General features: G+C 41.9%; 1 pseudogene; it reads right to left on the reverse strand.

Moving 5' to 3' along the window:
• Nucleotides 1-277: 277 nt before the first annotated feature.
• LOC131246769 (squamosa promoter-binding-like protein 16) lies at nucleotides 278-8170 on the reverse strand (annotated as a pseudogene).
• Nucleotides 8171-8412: the final 242 nt, after the last annotated feature.

Below are 8412 nucleotides of genomic sequence, written 5' to 3' on the forward strand. Positions count from 1 at the left end.
TCTGCTGTGATATGACTGGGTCCGAAAATGAGGGAAAGTTACTGATTAAGTAGGCCACAAATAGTCTAAAAACGTATGGACAGTTCCATGTGTTGGATTTTGAACAGTCCAGTTTTCATATTGTGTGTGGCCCCCTTGGGGAATTGCATGACCAATTTTCAGGCCAGGTCATCTGCACCATACACCTACCTGTTACAAGGCTCGGATGTCCTAATGGCCCACCAGACATGATGTATTTGGGGCTGCATTCCTTGATAACTCTAGGCCCTCCATAGCATAGCAAAATCTGAAGAAATAACATAAACTAAGTTTCTACCTACGGTATCATGACAATACATCACAGACTGGACTTTCTGCACAGACTTGAAAGCTACTGGTAGCAAAACATAAAAAGAGTAGACTTTTGAACTAGTCATACCAAGGAAGAGGTTGATGGGCCCCACTTTGCAGTGGCCCGCCGCGGGATGTGTGGAGATTGGCATTGTCGCTCCCATCAGAGGCCAAAACAGTGGCCACCCGCTGATCCTCCACCCCCAAGCAAGAAAACCCAGTTGACGAGATGCTGCTTGAAGCTTGCGAGTGGGAATACCGGCCCATACTAGGGCCCACTGCAACCAAAGGTTGTGGGACGGGGATCTGGTCAGCCCGGGCCACGTGGGTCAGACCAGAGCTCGAAGCCGGTGTCGGCATTGACAGAAGAGAGAGAGCACAATCAGTGCTGCCTATGAATTGGGTTAGCCCATCAGCGGGCACTTTGCCGCTGCTGCTATCTGATCTGGTGATGGTGTGATGGACCGGGTCGCACCTGGAAGCTCCAACTGTTTTCTGGTTGCTGAGCATGGGGTTGTTGCCGTCGCCACCACTCTGCAAAATAGGGTATTGCCTCCCTCCTTCGGACCCATGGGAAATGTCAGTGGGAATCAGACGTTGCCTGTCAATGAAATGCAATTGCGGGTCACATCGGGGATGCAGGTCTTCACCAGATTTGATTGCCATGGTCCAGTTAGATCCAGGCATGGTGCTCGCTACTATCTGCGTGGTGTTAATAAATGATGAGAACCCAGTGCCTGTACATGGTAGAGAATGTCAGTTACCAGGCAAATGGTATGCTTTGATCATGCAAAGAAGAGATGAGATGGGACCCATTGGACAGTTCAATCTGGCACATGAGCAGGAAAAACGAGAGGGGAGAACTTGGTGGGGCCCATCGTGAGTAAGATCCCCGACAGTTGGAAACTAGATTATATGACCGGGGGCGTGCATGTAGTATCCGCAGCACGGCTTTAAGATTCCTCCAAGTCACGTACAACTAGGATTCAGTGGGACCGGATCCGGTTTGGCACTCCAAGTCACCCCCAACTCGGGTGTTTTGGGCTGATTCAGCCCCAACTCAGGCAAGTCACAGCCCAACTCAGGGCTGAACAGGTCAATTCAAGTCGCATCTTTTAACTGTGATCCCCAGGCCCTAAGTTTGTAGTTGTACACATGGGTAATGGGTTTATGATTGGGTGGTTCAAAAATTTGATCTGGTGACTGGTAGGCCCCACCGTGGATGGACCATGTCGCAAAAATCTCCAGGCTAGAAGATCCTTGCTGTCTAATCTTTCACCTTTTTTTCTGCTGAATATGGAGCTTTGCTGTCTTTTTTCATTAACCATCTGTTTAAAAACCACTATTGGAGGGTTAGGATTGTCATAACAGGGAGATTTACCGTTCCTGGTCCATCCATAGTGGGGCCCATTAATAGATGATATGAATCACCAATCGATGACCCCAAAAGTACAGTCCATATCCCTGAAGATACCATACATACCTCTGGCACTTAACTACACATTCGCATGCACACAGCTCCTATAAACATGGCATACATTCACCTTAATTCAAATCGTCCAAATCATGGGCCAGACAGTAGATGGTTCATGACCCAAAATTCACACTGATGATTCCAACGGTTCAATGAGGCACCCATCAAATGGATGGTCAAAATGGTAAATGGTCAAGGTCCAAATTCAACAATGCTTCATTAGTAAGAGGTTATGATCATCCCATCAACTTGATTTTGTGGTAATACCGCCATCTACAGTGGGGCCCACGATGTGAATTGAGGTACATGTATGCCCCTTGTACATCAGCTATGAGCATGCATTAAGCATATGGATCGTCACACTGTGCTAGAGTATTGAATAGCTCCTGTTCTAACTGCACACTTGAAGTTGCACAATGAACAGAAAGATCTAATTCCACACCCCACTACCCACTACAAAACATGTGCTAAGTGTTACATGTGTGGGATCCAAGCCATCCATCAGATGAGTCCAACCGTGCATGTCCCATGGCACAAGAATCAAGCAACTCAGCTCAGCGTGTGGACCACAAAATATGAAACCAGTGTCAAAAAAGAATGACCAAGTTCTTTTCTACCCATCCTTAGATCTACGCAGCAGGCCCACCTAATGCAAATGTAACAGCACATACAATGGTTGGTTTCAGCACCTGCATGGAATTAGCTAAGCTCTAGAACATAATCATCTTAACATGAACAAAAACCCATGAATAAGAAACATATGGATAAGAATTGGAACCTTGTTGGCTGGAGAAGAAGGTTCCAGAATTCAGGGATATAGAATCTGTTTGAGGCTTCCTTCTTCGCCTGTTATGGCCGTCGAGGCGTTTCCTACAGCTTCGCTTTACTTCATCAAATTCCACCAACAAATGAAACCTGCAAGAACATCAATTGACATGGTAAGATGAGGCAGAAATGAAAGACAAACCAATGCAGGTGAAGAAAGCCAAGTAATAGAAGTCCGAAGGTCTGAACCACACGTAGAATGAGTGCTTTCACATACTAAAAATGTTTGCATGACATGTGTAGTCACACGGTGGATGTGACTATCACCAATGTGGATGGACGATTTCATGCGGATGAGATCCATCCATCCATCAGGTGTGCCGCGCTGTGTTTGGACAGGAGCCCAAAAATCAAGCTGATACAATACTCAGGTGGACTACGCCATGAGGAACAGTTGAGATGGGGAAGCCCACCATTAAAATCGTCCAAATTGCATGTGGGGTCCACTGTGCTGTATACACGCCATCCAATCTATTCATATGGCGTGCCCCACCAGGCTGAAGGGACACCTTGAAATCAGGACATAACAACACTCACGTGGGCCACAGCAAGTGAATTTAGAGGTTTTAGGCATGATTTTGCAGTGTTCCTAATACTGTGGCCCACCTAAGTCTTGGATTGGACCGATTTTTAAGATCCATCGAAAATATGGTGGCACACCTGATAGACAGGATGGATCTGATGCATGTTCTTTCCATGTATACTAAGTTAGCGCAAGTCGCGCCCTCCATATCACTACAAATAATCAGGTGAGCCGAGTCTACACACTCATATGATAGCCACACTGACTCAAGAACAAAGGGCGCATTTGCAACTTACTATAGTTACATTGATTGGAAACGGCATTGGCCAAGGCCATTGTGCTCAATTGGGCTGACTTCCGTATGCTATTTCAAGCTGGTTTGACAAGGCTTTCTCCATACATTCTATACGGAGTGGGCGGTTGCTGAACCTTCCTAATAAAAAAGCCTATTTCAAATCGCAACTATGCACCAGTTAAATAGCATGTAATGCGTATTTGCACTCTTTCCAAACTGGGTATAAAAGTCCAGAACTATCAAAAGACTCATAAGTGTGACACGGATACTAAGAACAATACAGTTTCGAAGCTGTATCATGGATGAATTGAGATTCCAGAAATGCTCGGCCATTTACAGCCTGCAAAAAATTAATTGTCCATGCCTTTTCTTGATGAAGACTAAGCTTCCAATGCTCCTTTTTTTTTTAATCAAGCGGAAATGACAAAGAATAGCAATCTTTCCTAGTACTCATGAGAAGCCCCTATTTGGAACTTCAAGTCCAACTTAAATGTAAGATGATTGGGAATTCAAGCGCAGACTCTCGATATGACTGCCAAGGGAATAACAAAATGATTGTTTAGGCCTTTTGGGACCTTTTCGTGTAAACACTTTACAGGTATTTTCTTCCATCCAAACACATGGTGGAAGGTGTACACAGGTAAACTGTTTACATCAGTGAGATTTTACCAGCATCCAAGACCTCTTAGAGACTTTGGTGATGACTACACTTTAATTCTATATTGCAGCCAAATGCACACTACATTTGCTTAGTTGATGGTCTCGTATTTTAAGCTTGAACGTGTAGTTTAATGTCATCGCCTAGGTTCTTCTCGAAGCATATCACGATCCCTTTGTGAACAGGTTAGCCAACCACCCAAGTGTAACCAAGCTACTTGGAAGAGGAGAGAGCACAAGAGTCTTGAAAACCATAGAACTTGTGTTGCACTCAGAACATGGGAGCTTACAACTTCTAAGGTGCCTCCCAAACAAGGAGCCCTCCCCTTTATATAGGCAGGTAAACCTTCTCGTCTCTTTACATGAATGTCCAGGATGATGCAATTTGCCAATCATCCAATGACTAAGAATAGAAATTTTTAGATTATTCTATAGTACTTTAGCTACAAAAAGGCACGAGAGAACTCTAGAATTTTCTACAGAACTCCAACCTTATCTAGAATTCTCTACTCTATGTACATACCTCATAGTTACAATGAAAGCCAAAATGGCCAAGTCCATGAGATGAGGGCATGGAGATGTTTGGTCAGTGACATTAATGCCCCCTTTTTTCTATATGCATTATTCTAACAGCCCTAAGTAACAACTAACAAAATGGCAATAAGAAGTAAAACAATAATAAAAACATATTTAACAACAGCTTCCAAGCATAAGAATGAAGGGAAGCTTTTGTGGTTATAGAATTTCCACTTACAGCAGAATTCGAAAAAGAAAAATAAAACAGAAAATAAAATGAAATGGGCTCTTTTGTGTTTATTTGCAAAGAAAAAGCTTTTTCATATTAGCATAAGTATCATTCCACATCTTTGGAAATTCAATAAGAGAAGAAGCCCAAAAAGTCATGAGCTATTTTTATGATGGCCCAAGCCAAACACAGTCTAGAACAATTCACTGAACTGGGAAATTCCAATAATGAGAAAACATGAACTATAAGAAGAACAAAGTATCAACTTACTTCAAGAATTCTGATTCCATACCTACTACATTGTTGGCAAAATCGTTGTTCCTGACCTTCCACCATCACTTTGGGAGTCTTCGCATGAACCTCGCAAACTTTATGCCGCTTGTGATAATCCTTGCAGTTACTTAGATCGGATTCACATCCATCAACCAAACATGAAATGTTATGACTACCATTACTTGGTGCCCGAGCTCTCTTCGATGAAGCTGATGGCGACACCATCATCGCCAAGACTGCCTACCCTTCCTGTCGTCCACTGACCCGTTGCTAAAATCCCCCAATCTTCCAAGCTTCAAATCAATAGAGAAACCCACACTGATCTTCTGCCCTCCGAAGCTACTCAAGCTGACCACTGAACCAATGTCTATCTCCTCATCTTGCTCCAGATCTGCTAATAAGAAGGTGTTTTCAAGTTCATAGAACTTTCCCTTTCTCTATCGCTGCCCTCTAGTCAATCATACCTCACACCTTGTCTCATCATCCCATCACATATAAAAACACCACCACCCTTCTCAATTCAAGAAGAAGATCACCAACAAAGCACCAAAACCAATCAAGAGAAACAAAGAACTACATGGGTACCCAACAACATTCAATGTATTATACGATACCCGACCCAAAAGGTCGCATAGTGCATTCAGATTTTCTGACCATGGTTCAACAATCCAAACAGTTGATGAGATGGTCCACTTCCTATGACCAGAAATCCCTCAGATTGGAAGGATCCTAACCTTCCAATATGTGGTCAGCAAAAAAATAAAAAGGTTAAGACTTGAGAGTTGGGAGAGAAAATAAAGCAATTATTCACAATCAACCAGGAAAAGAGCTATAATCTTCGCTTCAACATCGAGTACAAGGTTTGGGCATGGACCGTCAAAGGTGAAGCCATCATATCAATAGTTTGGATAATCTGGCTGGTAATGTACATTCTTTCCGCACAACCATTAAATAACACCTCAAAAAAATCAAATGAAAAATCAACAACCAATGCACACCACCATGTCTCTGTAGTTTTCTTTAAAAATAAAGAAAGGAATAAAGGAAAAATATGAGGAAGATTAAAATGAAAAGAACAGAGACCCAAATCCCAGTACCCACAAAAAAAAAAAAATTAAAAAATTAAAAAAAAAAAATCAGCTCAATACACAAATATCATCTTGGCACATCTCAGTATGTGAGAAACTAGGATGTGGATACCCCAAAGGCCCACAAAAATAACAACCCAGGGCATAAAATCTCATCTTGATAAGGTTCATACACTTAAATTGCAGAAGCACCTCAAAAGGGTGGTTAAGGAAACAATATGAGTACCTTAAAAACCAACCACAAAATAAATAAATAAACACAGAGGGTGTGTTTGGTTGCACTGAATATCACGATATTTCACGATCAATCAGTCTAAGGGGTCGTTTGGCAGCATGGAATCAGAGGGATTTAATAGAGAGAGGTGCTCATTTCGGGTGAGTTTGAATACGCAGCCAGGAGTTCAGAATCAGATCCCAAACCCTCTCCAATAGCTCTCCATTTGGCCTTTGCAAGCCCACTCTCTATTCAACCATCGCAAGCCTCTCCAACCCAGTTTCTGGCAATCCGACTCCACCACCGATGAGGTCCAACAACCTGACCCCAACCCTGACAGTGATAAATAAAATAAAAACGGGCCACCATTGCTGCCCTCTGCAACTCCTCTCCGCCATGTTAAAAAGGGGTTTAACATGCCATTGATTCTGGCAGCATCAGCGGCTGCAATTGATTCCGGCAGGTGAGCAGCACCGCCATCCATAGTCAACACACCGCCATTGTCACCAATCTCTGACCGGCACTTGCCAAACACATTTTTTTAATTCCACATGATTCCGATTACAAGCCGCCAAACACAAGTGAAGATTCCTGATTACTTCGATTCCAGTGTAATTGTGATTGGGATTCCACTTTATTCCAAATAGAAGCTGCCAAACGAGCCCTAATTTTGTTACAAAATATTACCATATTTCATGAAATTTGTGCAACCTAACACACCCAAATTCTTATCTCTATGAGTTCCAAGCAGTCAAGGGAACCTAAAAAATAAAATCCCAGATGAATACAATAGTGGGGGACTCTTAATGAGTTCAAAACAATCAAATTGAAGGGGGAAACAAACAAGGTCATTAAATCTTATTTTTATGAGTTCCAAACAGACAAATTGCAGGAAAAAAAAAAATCATAAAAGGGTAAAATAAAAGACACAGATATGGGGACCTACAAAAACCCACAAAAGATCAAAAACCCATTTCACAAAATCACATCTTTATGAGTATAAAAAAATATTTTTTTTAAAAAAAAGGGTCAAATTGTAGAACATCCTCAAAAGTGAGTAAAAAAATCAAGAACCCATTTCAAATCTCCTCTCTATTAGTTCTAAACATGCAAATAGGTGAAAACCCTCAAAAGGGGAGGTGATGTGAGAGAGAGAGAAAGAGAGATATCTACCTCAAAATCCCACAAAATCAGGAACCCAAATCACAAAATCTCATCTTTGTTACTTGCACACGCTCAGTTTGCACAGATAACCTCAAAAGCTCAAATGGGTACTTAAAAAATCCATTTAAAAAAAATCAAAAACCCAAAACGCAAAATCTACTTACTGTATGTTTCCAAACTCATATTGCAGGAAAACCCAAAAATAAAATAAAAAAATAAAAATAAATAACTCAAAATAAAGAAACCCATTTTTGCAATATCTCATCTTTATTAGTTCCAAACACTCAATTTGCAGAAAAACCTAAGAAAAACACAAAAAATAAAAAATAAAAAACCAAACACAGAATCTCGTCTTTGTGATTTTCAGAAATTCAAATTGCAGGAAAAAAAACAAAAGAACAGAGAGAAAGAGAGACAGCAAAAGGCACTTACAGTAGCAGCAGCAGAATACTGTTTTCGGCTTTAAACCCATTCATTCCCTGACAGGGATTCCATTAGGAGAGAGGGAGAGGCGTAGGTTAACAAACTCTCTTTGTTTTTCCATGGTAGGAGGCGAGAGAGCGAGGGGAATTAAAAGATACACGGGCCGAGGCCTTGCACAGTATACGCGGGCTTTTATTTTTGAAAAGTGGGGCCTTTTTCACGTATATCGCCGGGATTTTGAAATCCGTAAATTAACTAAACCTGTGTTGTATATAACCCCAAGTGCTTACCCTGGTGTAAGAGAGATCGAGCCCCTTAATGAAGGGCATTTACACACCGACCTAGGTGTAGTAACCCGTGGGACGTGGATAGCCCGTGTGAGGTGAGCTCCACTCATGTGA

Source organism: Magnolia sinica, chromosome 5 (assembly GCF_029962835.1).
Source record: "Magnolia sinica isolate HGM2019 chromosome 5, MsV1, whole genome shotgun sequence".
In the NCBI taxonomy this organism is placed as follows: domain Eukaryota; kingdom Viridiplantae; phylum Streptophyta; class Magnoliopsida; order Magnoliales; family Magnoliaceae; genus Magnolia; species Magnolia sinica.